This window comes from Manis javanica, chromosome 10, assembly GCF_040802235.1.
Source record: "Manis javanica isolate MJ-LG chromosome 10, MJ_LKY, whole genome shotgun sequence".
NCBI lineage: Eukaryota > Metazoa > Chordata > Mammalia > Pholidota > Manidae > Manis > Manis javanica.
The window spans coordinates 62,615,011-62,628,275 of NC_133165.1; the positions used below are offsets into that span (position 1 = coordinate 62,615,011).

At 42.9% G+C, this 13,265-nt stretch overlaps 1 long non-coding RNA gene across 1 annotated transcript in view; it reads left to right on the plus strand.

Moving 5' to 3' along the window:
* The first annotated feature begins 1,803 nt into the window (after positions 1-1,803).
* Positions 1,804-13,265, plus strand: part of LOC140844105 (uncharacterized) — a 91,748-nt gene continuing 80,286 nt past the window's right edge. Inside the window, exon 1 of the long non-coding RNA XR_012122331.1 lies at positions 1,804-1,905. This is a non-coding gene — a long non-coding RNA (uncharacterized lncRNA). The remainder of the gene's footprint in view (positions 1,906-13,265) is intronic.

Below are 13,265 nucleotides of genomic sequence, written 5' to 3' on the forward strand. Positions count from 1 at the left end.
CAGATTTGACTGTATTTGACCTAAAATAAGCTGTAAACCTGATTTTTTACTAGTGCAGTTAACTGTAGCCACATCTCATTTGTTGGTTCAGCCCAGCAGGCTCCTGAGCAACTCCTTCCGAGTGTTAATGTTGTCCATGCAAAAGTCAACAGTTTATTCAGTGCTCTGATCTCCAGAGGAGATCTTCACAGGGGCATGGGAAGCTGATGAAATCACTATGTTTTTTGTTCTTTTGTCCTCATGGGCTACTCCATCTCATTCCATATCAACTCCAGTGTGAAACTTGGTCTTGTCTTAAAATCTACAAAATGTTAAACCACTTTCATAAGAATTCATGAGTTTAGTTTTTTAAAATTTTAGAGTGTCAGTAAGAGTTGTCACATTGCATAGTATGTAGACATGCATCGTCTCTCTGATTTACTTTACTTCTCCCTTCTCTCCACCTCTCTCCTTCCTCCTGGATTGTCTGTGAAACTTAAAAAGTGCATTCCTCTTTGATACAGATAATTTAATTCCCATTTCTGAAACTTTAGTTCTGGCCAGGTATCTTAGTCAGCTGGGCTGCTATAACTAAATACCATATACCAGATCATTTCTAAACAACAGACATTTATTTCTCACGGTGGGAGGCTGGGAAGTCCAAGCTCAAGTCATCGGCAGACTCATCGGCAGACTCAGTTTCTGAAGAGAGTCTGCTTCCTGTTTCACAGAGTGGCCTTTTTTTTTAGAGAGCTGTCTTTTTGCTGTAACCTCACATGTTGGGATGTTGGGAGGGGTAAGGGATCTCTCTGGGGTCTCTTTTACAACGGCAATATCTGGGGTCCCTTTTGCCAAGGAGACCTCATGATCTAATCACTTCCCAAAGGCCCTACCTCCTAGCACCATTACATTGGGGGAATGGGTTTCAATGTATGAATTAGGGTCGGGGGGGAGGGACATTATATCATTGTACAATTGTACCAATGTATAAGTCTATTGTACCAGGGGAGGGAGTGAAATGGGGACAGAGGGGTCTCACTGTTATACTTCAGTATTTGTTAAAGTTATTTTTCACACCATAACATTTCCCTTTCTAAGTTGGATTCTCATGCCAGTTGTGAAAATTATAAAATATTTTCTCCATCCTAATACATTTGTATGCTTTATTCCATCCACCTAGGCTGAAGGAGCACATATTTATCACTTACTCGTGCATTCCTTCCCTGCTTGTTTAAGGAGTGCCTGCTCTGTGCTAGGGAACAGTCCAGGCACTGAGATGCATGGCCTTACCTCAAGGAACTGACATTTGGTGACAGGAGAAAAGTAGACAAGTCAATCTCATGTACTTTGAGAGCAGTGGTATCTGAGTTATGGATGCACAAAAGAGGATTATGTAGTAAGGTCTTCAGGGTTCAGAGAGGCCCAGGTAGACTGAATGATGAATGGGTCTTGAAAGATGAGCAGGTGTTAGCCAAGTGCAGGAGGAAGGGAGCGAATTTCAAATAGATCAAGGAACATGCACTAATGGATAGAGTGAGACCCACAGCACAATTCAAAGAAAATCAGTCCCAGCCATGCTTGAGTGGCCTGCTAGGGATCGTGGCAAGGGCTCTTTCTGTGAATGCCAACTGCCCACTGCTTGCAGAGAAAATGCAACCATAGCCAGAACCCTCCCTTGACCCTGATCTACTTGCCTACTGCGCACGTGCAATGATGTAATGCTTAGCAGGCGCGTGTTTGCACACCTGTGGAGATAAGCCATTGTTGTCCGTACAGCTATATAAAGGGCTCCGCCCAGTGCTTGGCCTGGAGGTGGGGAAACAGGGCTGGCAGAGGCAGAGGCAAGGTTGATTACAGACTTGCTGCATTGGAGACTTGCCGAATGCATACGTGATTCTAGCACTCGACCTACCACTGAGAATAGAGGTTGGTGTAAGCCCTTCTACCTTTAACATTCTCGCTGTCATTATTCAGTCTAACCAAATCCAGAGCGAACTTGCCAAGAGCTGGAAACCCCTCTGGCCCGGAGCTACATGACTGTACTTTTGTCCTAAAGGCCCATGTAGTTTGCTTACGGCATTTGTTTGGCAAAGCCTTTACCCCGATATCAAGGGCTTTATTTTTCTCATGTTCCCATTGAATTGCTATTCTTTCTCTTCTTGTCATCTAGGCAGCACATAAGGAAATGGAAATATTTGAATAGGCTCTTCTGAGATCTCATCTCAAAGTTGATAAAAATCAGAATTCTGGATTGTGGGTTCACTCAAGGGAAAGCTCCGTCTTACTCTCTTCTCTGATGATGATTTGAAGTTGAGGAGATCCAGGTCCGTATCCCAAACCCACCATTTCCAGCTGCCTGACCTTAGGCAAATTATTTAACCCCTTTGAGTCTCAGCTTCCTTATCTATAAAATGGAAATAGAATAATCAGTACATTGCGGGGTTGCGGTGAGGTGAGGCAATGCCCAGGGTGATGAAGGCATTCAACAGATGGTTGCCTGTGTGTTAATTCACATTAAAAACGTAAAATCCCCCTTTCTGAATAGGGAGATGGTGGCTGTGGAACTTTGTGCCCATGTGGAAACAATTGTTTGAGAACTGAGTAAATGTGAGGGGGGTGGGGAAAATCCCCAAGCAGGGACGGGTCTGACTGGCTTGGTGTCGCTTCTTTGTCACCAAAATAAGAGAAAATGAAGCTGGTGCAAGGAAGTTGCTGGGCCTCAGTGTCCGCCTCTGTAAATAAGGGTTGGATTAGATGATGTTTTATTTCCCTTTCAAAATGTATTGCTTCATTCATTTCTGTTTCCAGAATAATTGCTACATGAGAAATATCACATATAAAGGTTCAGGGCTTCTGAATGATGGTTACATATTCCAGTCTCTGGGAAGCTGTGAGAAATCCTGATGTCCGGGCCTCACCTAGACTTAATAAATCAGAATCACTACCAGGGTGGTGACACTATGGGGCAGCTGGGATTGAGGGTTATGCTAGTGGCTACAGAAGAATCTTGTCTATGATTTCCAGCTTAGAGCATCATTTATAGTAATCTTCTATGCTGGAGAATTAGATGTCAAAAGTGAATATTGCAAATTGCTTTTGTTGTTCACTTTAAAATTGGTTTTTCTTCTCAAAGTGAATAATTAGGCTTCTTAGAGATGTATATAATTGCTAGCCTTTGAGTTCCCTGTGCCAAAATATTCATAGCATAAATACCTATGTTACCAATTATGTTTTTAATTAAAATGGAAATGTGTGTAAAGCTCTTTCATAGAAATGCATACTAAATCTGTTTTAGAGAAACTTATTTGTAAGACTTTATTCCTTTTTTACTCAGTTCCAATTCAGACTTTGGCCTGCATTCAAGAGAAGCCACTATAATGAAATATTTTCTGACACTATGTGGAAATAGCTGTTCTTGATGTGTGTGTCTTTATTAATGTCAGGGTGCCTAATAACTCCTACAAATAAAACCTGCTTTTTTGTTGAAAAACATTTCGAAATGGAAGCAGGGTGTATGTCATGCTGACCCACAATAGCATGGGCATAATGAAGTCAACATGAAAGAGGCTTTAAAGGCCCAAATCTTCGTGGGAGGTAGTTGTTGATTTTACTTCACTATACTTGAAATAGAAAACATAATGGTGTTTTAGCATGATAATTTCTTAATGTGTACCTATTGAACTTCAGCATGTGTGGTCTATTAAATAGAATTTCATATAAGAAATTCCCTAAGTCCTATATGCATGCATATATAATTTTAGAGGGCTGATAACGATACATGTTTTGTAACATGCTTTTTCTACTTAAGTAGACATTCTTCCTTGTCACAACCTTTGATCTCCATCATGATTTTAATGCTACAATAATATTCCTAATAATCAATACGTCAGAATTTATTTATTCAATCTCATTGTTGGACATTCAGGTTGTTTCCAACTTTTCCTATGTTGCAGTGAACATCCTTGTTCATATATCCTTTTGTCTTTGTACAATTATTTCTTTAGGATGAATTCTATAGAAGTGGAATTGCTGGGTCAAATAGTGTTCATAATTTTAAGGATTTTGATGTGTATCGCCAAGCTGCATTGACGGCTGTACTAATTTATACTCCTACCAGCACAATCGTTTCTTGTTCAGCAAATTCTTTTCAGTAATAGAGTGTTGTCATCTGCAGAGTAATTTGAAATCCAAAGTAAAACTCCCCTCTCCTAATTCAGCAAATAACTTCCATACTCCCGAACCTTGTCCTGCAGGGTAAAGTGCTGGAGAAAGCTAAACATGTATTGAAGCAACAAGAATGGAAGCCAGGGGAAGAAAGAGGAGAAAGAGATTGTTAACAAGGAGCTTAGAAGAAATTCAAATTTTTTCACTTGGCAGTGCCTGACCCAACCTCTGGGACAACTAGCTTCCTCCCAAATTAAAGCTGAGGTTGGAAAGGAGGGAAAACTAGAAATCCCTCTTAAGATCCCACTGGGTCTTGTATTTGAGATTGGCACCACTGAGGTATTCCAGATGGCTTTGTCTCTTCTTTTGAACCTACCTTTTGATCTTATTTAAATTTCCTCCCCATTTCACCTGTTCTGGGTTTATTGCCTGGAAAACAGGCAGGTGAACATATTAGCTCCTCCTTAGGGCACCACTAGAGTACAGGAAATTTATGTTCAGGCCAGGAATCATGTAACATGACTACCTGCTCCACATTTATGGGCAAGTTAAGCAACAGGGAATTTTATGCTGGGATTTATGATACCAACTTGTAGCAGACACATTGTGAAGTGGGAGGGAAATTTAAACAAGGAAAAATTCTGCCTATAATACCGATTCAAGATCTCCAAATGATGGAGAAAACATGTAAGGATTTTATTCTGGAAATTGCCTGTGAGTTAGGAGGCAGGAAAACTTAAATATGATAAACACATCACTTCCCCATCCCCCATGTCTTGGTTCTCCTTTCTCAGATGAGAGGAGTTTTTTAGTGTGTCTGTATATGGGCCAGAATTACCTAAAAGCATTTAATTAGATGACCTGCGGCTTAGAGATCCACCCTGACAGCCCATCAAAGCCAGCACAAAGGAGACCAGCTGGAATGATTCTGTGGAGGCAATGGCTATCAAAGACCTGGCTAGCAGCAGGTGGAACATGCAGTTAGGGGTCCTTTTACTCTTCACATAGCACTTCTTTTCAGTGGGAAGCAACATGGTTCCTATGGAGTCAATATGGATGGAGCAAATTTGGGGTGTTTGCCTTGCCGCCAGAGTGGCCGATGATCTGTGATGACTCCAGCATTACACCATTACCTGCAGAGCTCAGAGGACATTGGACTGAAACTACTGAAAGACATGGATCCTGGCTGGGCAGCCCTGAATCTTCAGACCCACTCTGAGGCCCCTCGGCACACAGCCTCATGGCCAGAGGGATTCCCACATCTTGGGCTGCTGGTGCAGAGCTGCATGGAAAGCCATTTCTCCAAGCTTGGATGGCTTCTCTCCAATCCTTCCCCATTTCATCAGCTACATTCCCTTGGGTAGATAGGCTGTGTCAGTTCTGAGGGTTTTGAGTAAATTCTCTTTTTTCTCCTAACATCTCTGCTTAGGAGTTAGCGTTATTCCAATTCTCAATGTAGATGAGTGGTGATGGGGGGCAGATGGAGGAGGAGGGAGCCCCTGACGCTCCACCTGTCTTGGAAGATCACGGATTCTAGGCAAGGTCTACGGTGTCCACTGCTGGGAGAGTTCAGGCTGATGGCTACTTGAGGGATGCTTTACTGGTTCTGTTCTCCACTGTTCTCTTGGTATCTGGCACATAGTAGGAGCTTAATAAATACGTCATGTTGCTGTAGACCAAGTGGCATGGTGAGGAGCGATACCACACCTTGTGACGGCAGCAAGAAGGAAAGCTTTAGTGTTCTCTAGGCAAAAATGCTCAAGGTGCTTAAGAAGATAAAAAATGGTTCCCATCATTAATTTCTACTCTTCTTCCCTGTGTGCACTCTGGGCCAGAAGGGAGCAAGAGATAGCTTAAGATTGCTTAATTAATCATTATTGAGGCGTGGGTGTAAACTCAAATTCAGGGCCCTAGGGCCTTCTTCCATGCCCTTTGTGAAGTACAGAATAAGGAGTTGGATCCTAGTGGAGGAGGGAAAGCAGGGCGAAGGGCAGTGATTCTGGAACTGGAGCATGCTTCAGAATTAGTGGGAGGGCTTGTTGAAACACAGGGGGCTGGGCCCCACTTCCACAGTTTCTGATTCAGGGACTGGGGAGGGACTGAGAAGGTGCTTTCCTAACCAGTTCCTGGGTCACCCTCATACTGCTCCTCTGAGACCAAACTTTGAGAGCCAATGGCTTAGAGGAAAAAGCACTCACATTGGAGTCAGATAAAGCTGGGCTCCTGACTTGCTTGTTGTGTAAGCTTGGTCAGCTCTACTTTGCTTAGTCTCAGTTTCCTCATTTGCAAAATGGTGACATTATCCACATCACAGGATGTTGGGAGGATGAAAGAAACAAAGCCAGTAAGACGGCTGGTCCATGATGGTGATGGACTCCATTGATACGGGATCTTGGCATTTCCTTCTGTGGGATCTCCCTGCAGTGCGCAGCCATGTGAGGACTTATGTTGGTGAACTGCACTTCTGTGGTGCTAATGTCACCTTGCCATTTATTTATATATCCTGACATTTTCACTGTTACCATTTACTATGTGAATAGCACAGCCTGAGATAGTTTTACATTATATATAACATTGGATATGATTTCTCTTTAACAAATGAAGATAAGTAACTTGCACACGAACTCCAGCTGGGAAGGGGCTGAGCTGAGTGTTCAGACCAAGGCCTCTTCCACCTCAGCTTCCCTGTCTGTGTGCTTCCCATGACTCCCTGTGGGCAGAAGATGCCAAGATTATCAGGGCCCTTTTTCTAATTACTCACAGTATGTACCTGTCTACATAGGTAACAAATCTGAGAAAACTAAGCAATTTTCCTGAGAATGAGTGAAAGCAGTAAGCTGTCTTGTGTATCTGTAAGCCAGGCACTCTGTCTTATTCATCCCACCATCAGGGAACTCAGCAGATGTCTATGGAACTAACAAGTGAATTAAAGATTCAGATCAAATGACAGCCTTACCTGCTTTAATCATTACTGGGTTTCCTCCTCAAACGATCAATTTGACTGCCTCAGTATCATTCATACGCACCAGTTAGTACTGAGTACTGAACAATTGAATATTCTCTTGGATCAAGAACCTTTGAAAATGATAAACAGTTGTTATTAACATCCCTTGGCTGGGTAATTCACCCTCGTGGGCTGATTTACCAGAATAATTTGATAAAGCTAATCAGGGACTCCTGCCATAATGGGGCCCACTCACAGGTAAAGCTTCAGTTTCACTTTGCTGAGATGACCTTGAACACATTCATCCTTGAACTCTGTGACTCTGGAGAGGTAGTTCTCAAGCTTTTTGAAATGTCAGTATTCCTCCATGATTCCTTGCTGCTGCCATAAAGACCTCCGTCAAGTCAGAATAGAAAATTGCTCTGAGCAAGAAAGCCACAGGGGCGGACTGTCAGGGTGGCAGTGTGCAGACAGAAGGCTCGGGGCAGGACTGTGGATGGGCAGTCATCCAAGGATGCGTGGCAAATTGCCCACCGCTGCTAGCTGGCATTCCTGAGGGCAGTGGCGACTTCCCCAAGGAGATGCCTGTAAATAGCAGTCAGGGATGGGGTAGGGGCAAGTGGGTGGTGGTCCGAGAAGGGGGTGGCCTTTATGCTATTTTTATTGCCTGCACTATGGGTCGCCGCTTCCTGGCTTGGAACAGACTCAATCTCGCTATTTTGTCAACACAAGTGTTCCAAGGACAAGTGTAAGTTGTGCCACAGGTATTTGGGAAAATAATGAAAAAAGTTTTCTAAAATGTAACAATTTCCAATAGGCAACATGAGTCAGTCTGTACCAATGAATTACTGCAGGTATTTGTTCTGAATGGCCAGCACCTGTAGCTTACCTGTTGTTAAAGACTTTGTCACCCCAGATAACTAATAGAAAACACTAAAGAAACTTGATTTCTACATTTTTCAAGATCAGTGTGCTGATGATGTGACATGATTTCCTAAAAATATACCAACATTTGCATTGCTTGATTGATACTGGGTGAGAATGGGTTAGATAGTCATTATACTTGAGGTGTTGGACTCAGGAAATCTCTAACGGGGTGACCCAGGCCATGAGATGCACAAAAGGGAAAATGGGGTTTAGCTTAGACTCTAATCAGGGAACTACTCTCCTGCCTTCAGTTCTCCCCTGTTCTTTTCTCCCACTTCCGGGCCACAGCAGCAGAGCAACGGAGGCAGATCCAGAATGCTCAAAAAGAGAAAGAACGCCTTCCTTGGCTAACACAGAAGGCAGGCAGCCGGCATTTTATGGGGGATATTAGAGAAAAATCATTTTCTCTAGAAATCGCTTGGTAAACATTCTTGAACTTTGATCAATTGCATTGCGTATGAAGCAACTAAGAATATTTGAAAATAATTGACAGAGTCTGGACTCAGGTCACACTCAGTACAGCCTGGCATAGGGTGAACACCTTGCATGGCAAAGATCAGATCAGTAGAACCTGAGAGAAGAGGAATACAGTTCAGGTCCACCCAAGCACTCATCTCCCGTCTCCATAAGCTGCTTTTCTTGACCAGGGCGACAAAGCTAGTTCTGTGCCTTGTGCACCATTCCAGCTTATGACCATTCCAGTCATAGAGATAATTTACTGGACAAGTTATTTAGCTGGTGCAAGCAGAGTAAGATACCTTTTTCTCTTTTTAATAGAACCAAGTGCAATACGGAAACCAGAACCACCAATATGTAAATAAAAAGTAAACACATTGATTTCGTTAAGAATACAAGAGAAGAAAATGGCATTTCTGCCCGTATATGTTCATACCTAAGGTTTGGACTCATGTATGTAAAGCAATTAATTGCTCATGAATTATTTACAGGAGGTTCTGCCAAATTGCACCATAGCTTCTTCAACTCTTAAGAGATATTTGGAAGCAAAACACAAAATCACAGTCTGTCAAATAATTTTTTTATTGAGAAAAGTGAACAGATTACAAGTTCTCTTTGTCATTTTTTTGATATCTTACACAGATGGAATATTTTTTTCAGTTTAATTCAGTGGGTCTTTATTAGACTGTGGCTGTGTACTTGGAGTTAGCTGCTGGAGTATAAAGATGACTGATAAAAACCACATTTTTTGGTTTAATCCTTTGCATTACTAAGATATCTTATTAAGGGTTGTATGTGTGCATGTGCATAACTTAAGTTCTTGGAATGGGTGGAGAAAAACTTTTTTTTTATAGGAAGTATCATTGAAGTTCTCTGATTTCACAAAGGTTATATAAAAGACTTCTGAGTGATACTGGTGGAATTCTCTTAGAGGGTAAGTGGAGGTCATAAAGGACTACCCAAACTAATCCCAGGTCCTTCTCATGTGCCCCAAGACACAGCAGTCTCCTTGGGAGTACATGCCTCCCTCTGGCCTACTGAGTGCTTCCTGGACGTGAGTCAAGCCAGAATCCCACACTCCCTCCACCAGTCCTGGTGGGGGTCCGCTCAGCCTCCAGGAGCCTGAGCCGAGGGTTCCCAGAGAGCCCATGTTCTCTCTCTCCTTTCCCATTACCTCCCCACCGAATTGAACTCCAAAGCAATTTTATAGGGAAAGAGAATGAAATTTACCACATTCTAGAAAAGCAAGGATTTTAAAAGGGGAAAGAATTAAAAAGGAAATCGTACCTATTTGACAAATACAAACTAAACAGTAAACAGATGGGGAAACAGAGGCATGACCCTGGTTCAGGGAGGAAGAGCCCGCGACCACCAGGCTGAGAGTGCCGGTCCCCAGTGGGGACAGTTGTTTTCTCAGTGTCATTTCAGCATGGTTGGTATAAAAAATAATGTGGATAATTTGGGGGTGAATTGAGACAACAGAAAAATACATCCTTCAATCTGACCATTGCTTTACATACAAATCCCGGTCAGCCACCTGGGGGCAGCACAGGAATTCTAGGTCTTAAGATTCAAGTATTATCACCTGGTTTCCCTGTCTGTACAAGGTTTGAGAGACCAACCACTCCTTGGGGATGTGTTGTGTGTAAGATCTTTCTTTTTTGCCACCACAACTGAATACAATTTCTACAGGATCTTTCTGTGAGCATTTGGGGGTTAATCTCATGCATATTTTCATCAGATTATGAAATCCTAACTCCTCAAAGAAAATATTTGAAGGCAAAATACAGAGCCCATTGGGAATTACTATGAGCTGTTAGGAGCTTTGAGTTCTGTTCCTACTTTTTTCCAAAACCGTGCCCTATGACCAGACCAAGAGATTTCAGTGTTCCACTGTGAACAATTTGTTCTTGTGGAGACTTAACAATGCCCATGGAGAGTAAAGGAGAGGCTACACACATCACTGCCACCACCATCACCTTCAAAGAACCCCAAGGTCGTTGGCATTATGGCAACCTCATCCTCATCTAAACCCCATCAGAGCACATCTGGGAACCCAGGTATCCTAATGGTTCCTCTCTATTCAACATGCATTATGGAATGACTTCTGGGTGCTAGTCCCTGCGTGTGTGTGGGGTTTGTGGGGGTAGGGATTAAAAGTAAACATGGGCTCCCTGCTCTCCTATAAGGAGAAACAATACAAATCTTGAACAGTTTTAGATCGACAAATGTTTTCATCACATACAGCAAGGTTTGGTCCACCATAGGTGATCAGTTACTGTTAAACTGAATGAGGATCTGATTCTCTGGGTACACCTAAATTACACTGATTCTCTCTAGTGTATATAGGTTTTTTTTTTTTTTTTAATCCTGGAATTCTCAGAATTCCTGTAATCCTGGGGAACAAAGAGAAGATTTTCAGGCTGGGGAGATTCTGCTCTGTGGCTCTGGAGACAGCTGACAAGGTGGATGGCTGTGCGGGTGACCAAACCACAGGCGAGTCCTTAGGGACCAGCACAGAATGCTTATCTGAGGCTTGCTGGTGATTAGGCCTGTCCCAAAGTAATTCAAGTGTTAAGTGCTGTTACAACAGCATAGGATTCCAGAAGGTTATCTGGGAGCTAAGAGTTACTCCAGCAAAATGCCTCTCTTCATATAAAGGACTCTAAACTGCTTTGCAGTGGAGAAGTAAACATTCTTGAAGAATCCCTGTGAGTAAGGGATGGCCTTGGAACAATCCTCAGAGGCCTTGCCTGCCCCCCAAGGCTGTTAGGTGCCTTGTTGTGTCCTCTTAAGAGTCCTTGTTCCTTTCTTCCAGAGCATAGGCTTTGGTGCATAAGCAACACTCATCCATGTGATTGTTCACCAGCCTCCCCTAGGCTTCATCAGGGCAGGGACTGGGTGGGCTTTCAGTCACTACTGAGTCCGCAGCACCTAGTATAGCATCTGGCACAAAGGTAACACTAAACAAACCAGAATTTCTGTGCACGTGAATGAACTTGCACTCTATTTGGGAGCCATAATATCACTGGGTCAGTAAACGCACATGCTGCTATTAGCTCTGTCAATCCACAGGACTCCTGGACAGTATTAATATGATATATACACATATGTGTATATATATTATACACACTGCACACATGTACATACACATGTGCATGTGTATATACATACATACCTATATGTTTGTATATGTGTATCTTGCAAAATCATAAAGACAAACAGCAAATTAGAGAAATACATATAGTACATATGATAATAAATTAATATCCTTACTGTGTAGTGGGGGAAAATCAGTTAAATAAAATTGAAAGAGAGAGAACCTATTTCAAAGTTCCAGTAGCCTCTTTGTGTACAATGTAGCTACACAGAGGCGTCATCTTAGAGCTTGAGCAAACCCTTGGGTCTCTCCTCCAGAGATTATGCTTTAATTGGTGTAGGGATGGCCCGGCCATTAGGAGGTTCCAACAACAACCCAAGGGATGCCAGGAGGGAGCCTAGATAAGGAGGTACTGGTTGAGGAGCAGACAGCATCATTTTGGAGCAGATCTTGCTTTTGTGAGGAATTGCTTTACATTTAAAGCAGGCTGTTACCCTTGATCCCAAGTGCTTTAGGGAAGGGAGCCTTTCCATGTGGTTTGACAAAGTGGAGGACAGGTGTACAGAGGGACCCAGGAGCTTTTCAGGGGAGAGGCAGTCAAGATTTTGACCCTATTTTTTTTGAGACTCAACCTTCTAGTGGCTGGAGATGGTCCCAATGAAGGTCCACCAGCAGGAAAAGATCCCAAAGGATCTCAAGAAGAACCTTCCATGAGAGGAGGGAGAGTCTGATAATTTGGGCCCAACATGAGGCCACATGTATGACAGTAATGACATAAAGTGACAATTATTCTAGCATTCTTTTACTCAGAGTGGTTTTGCTGGCCTGGCTCATTCTGTTTGGCCTAAAGTGACTGACAGTCCTACCAGAGGGCCGGGCTGGGAGAGCATCAGTTCTCTAATGGGAAGACGGAGAGTAGGTTGGCCAGCCCCCAGCAGATGTGCATTGTTGCTCCTGCGGCTAGTTTGAGAACTCCTTGAGGGCAGTAATGCTGCTGGGCTCCACAGCTTCAGTGTTCTGAGGCTAACAATGGGGCTAAATATCAGTTTGCTCCACAATTTTAGCTGAGGCTTTGCCTCAACTGCTAAATTTCCTTGCCTCTAAATAGTTTTCTTGGACTTGTGAGTGACACCTCATTGGAATAAGGACAAGCCTTCACACACAAGTTCCTTGTATGTGCCGAATGAGAAAGGTGGATGGGTACCTCCGTGTTGTTCAGCCTCAAGGATGCTTTGCACACTGGGGTCAGAGGCTGCTGGCACCACCACTGGAAGACAGAGTTCAATCCAAGTCACAATAATCCTTGAAGTCCTTTGCATGCTCTTCGAGAGTCTCAGTGAGTGTCACTTCAGATGTGGTGAGAAGCTGAAATGGAAACTATTACATCAAAACATTTCATGTGGTGGGGGGACTGCTTGGAAAAATCCTAATTATTTTAAGGAACAAAGAGAAGTTGATGAAAGGATTTGAGGTTATAATGACCAAAGTCTTCACTGCCTCTCTTCCTTCCCCCATCCTTTTCCAAAGTGGAGAAAACAAATAAAGCCTGAGAAATGTCTTAGATATTAGAAGTCTGGCAGGCCAAGCCAACAGCTAGGATAGCGTGTAGGAGTAATATCTTTTAATTACAGTTGTATAATTATAAATAGGAAAGAAATTAAAAGATGAAGATGTGGTTTGTAATGAAATTACCAT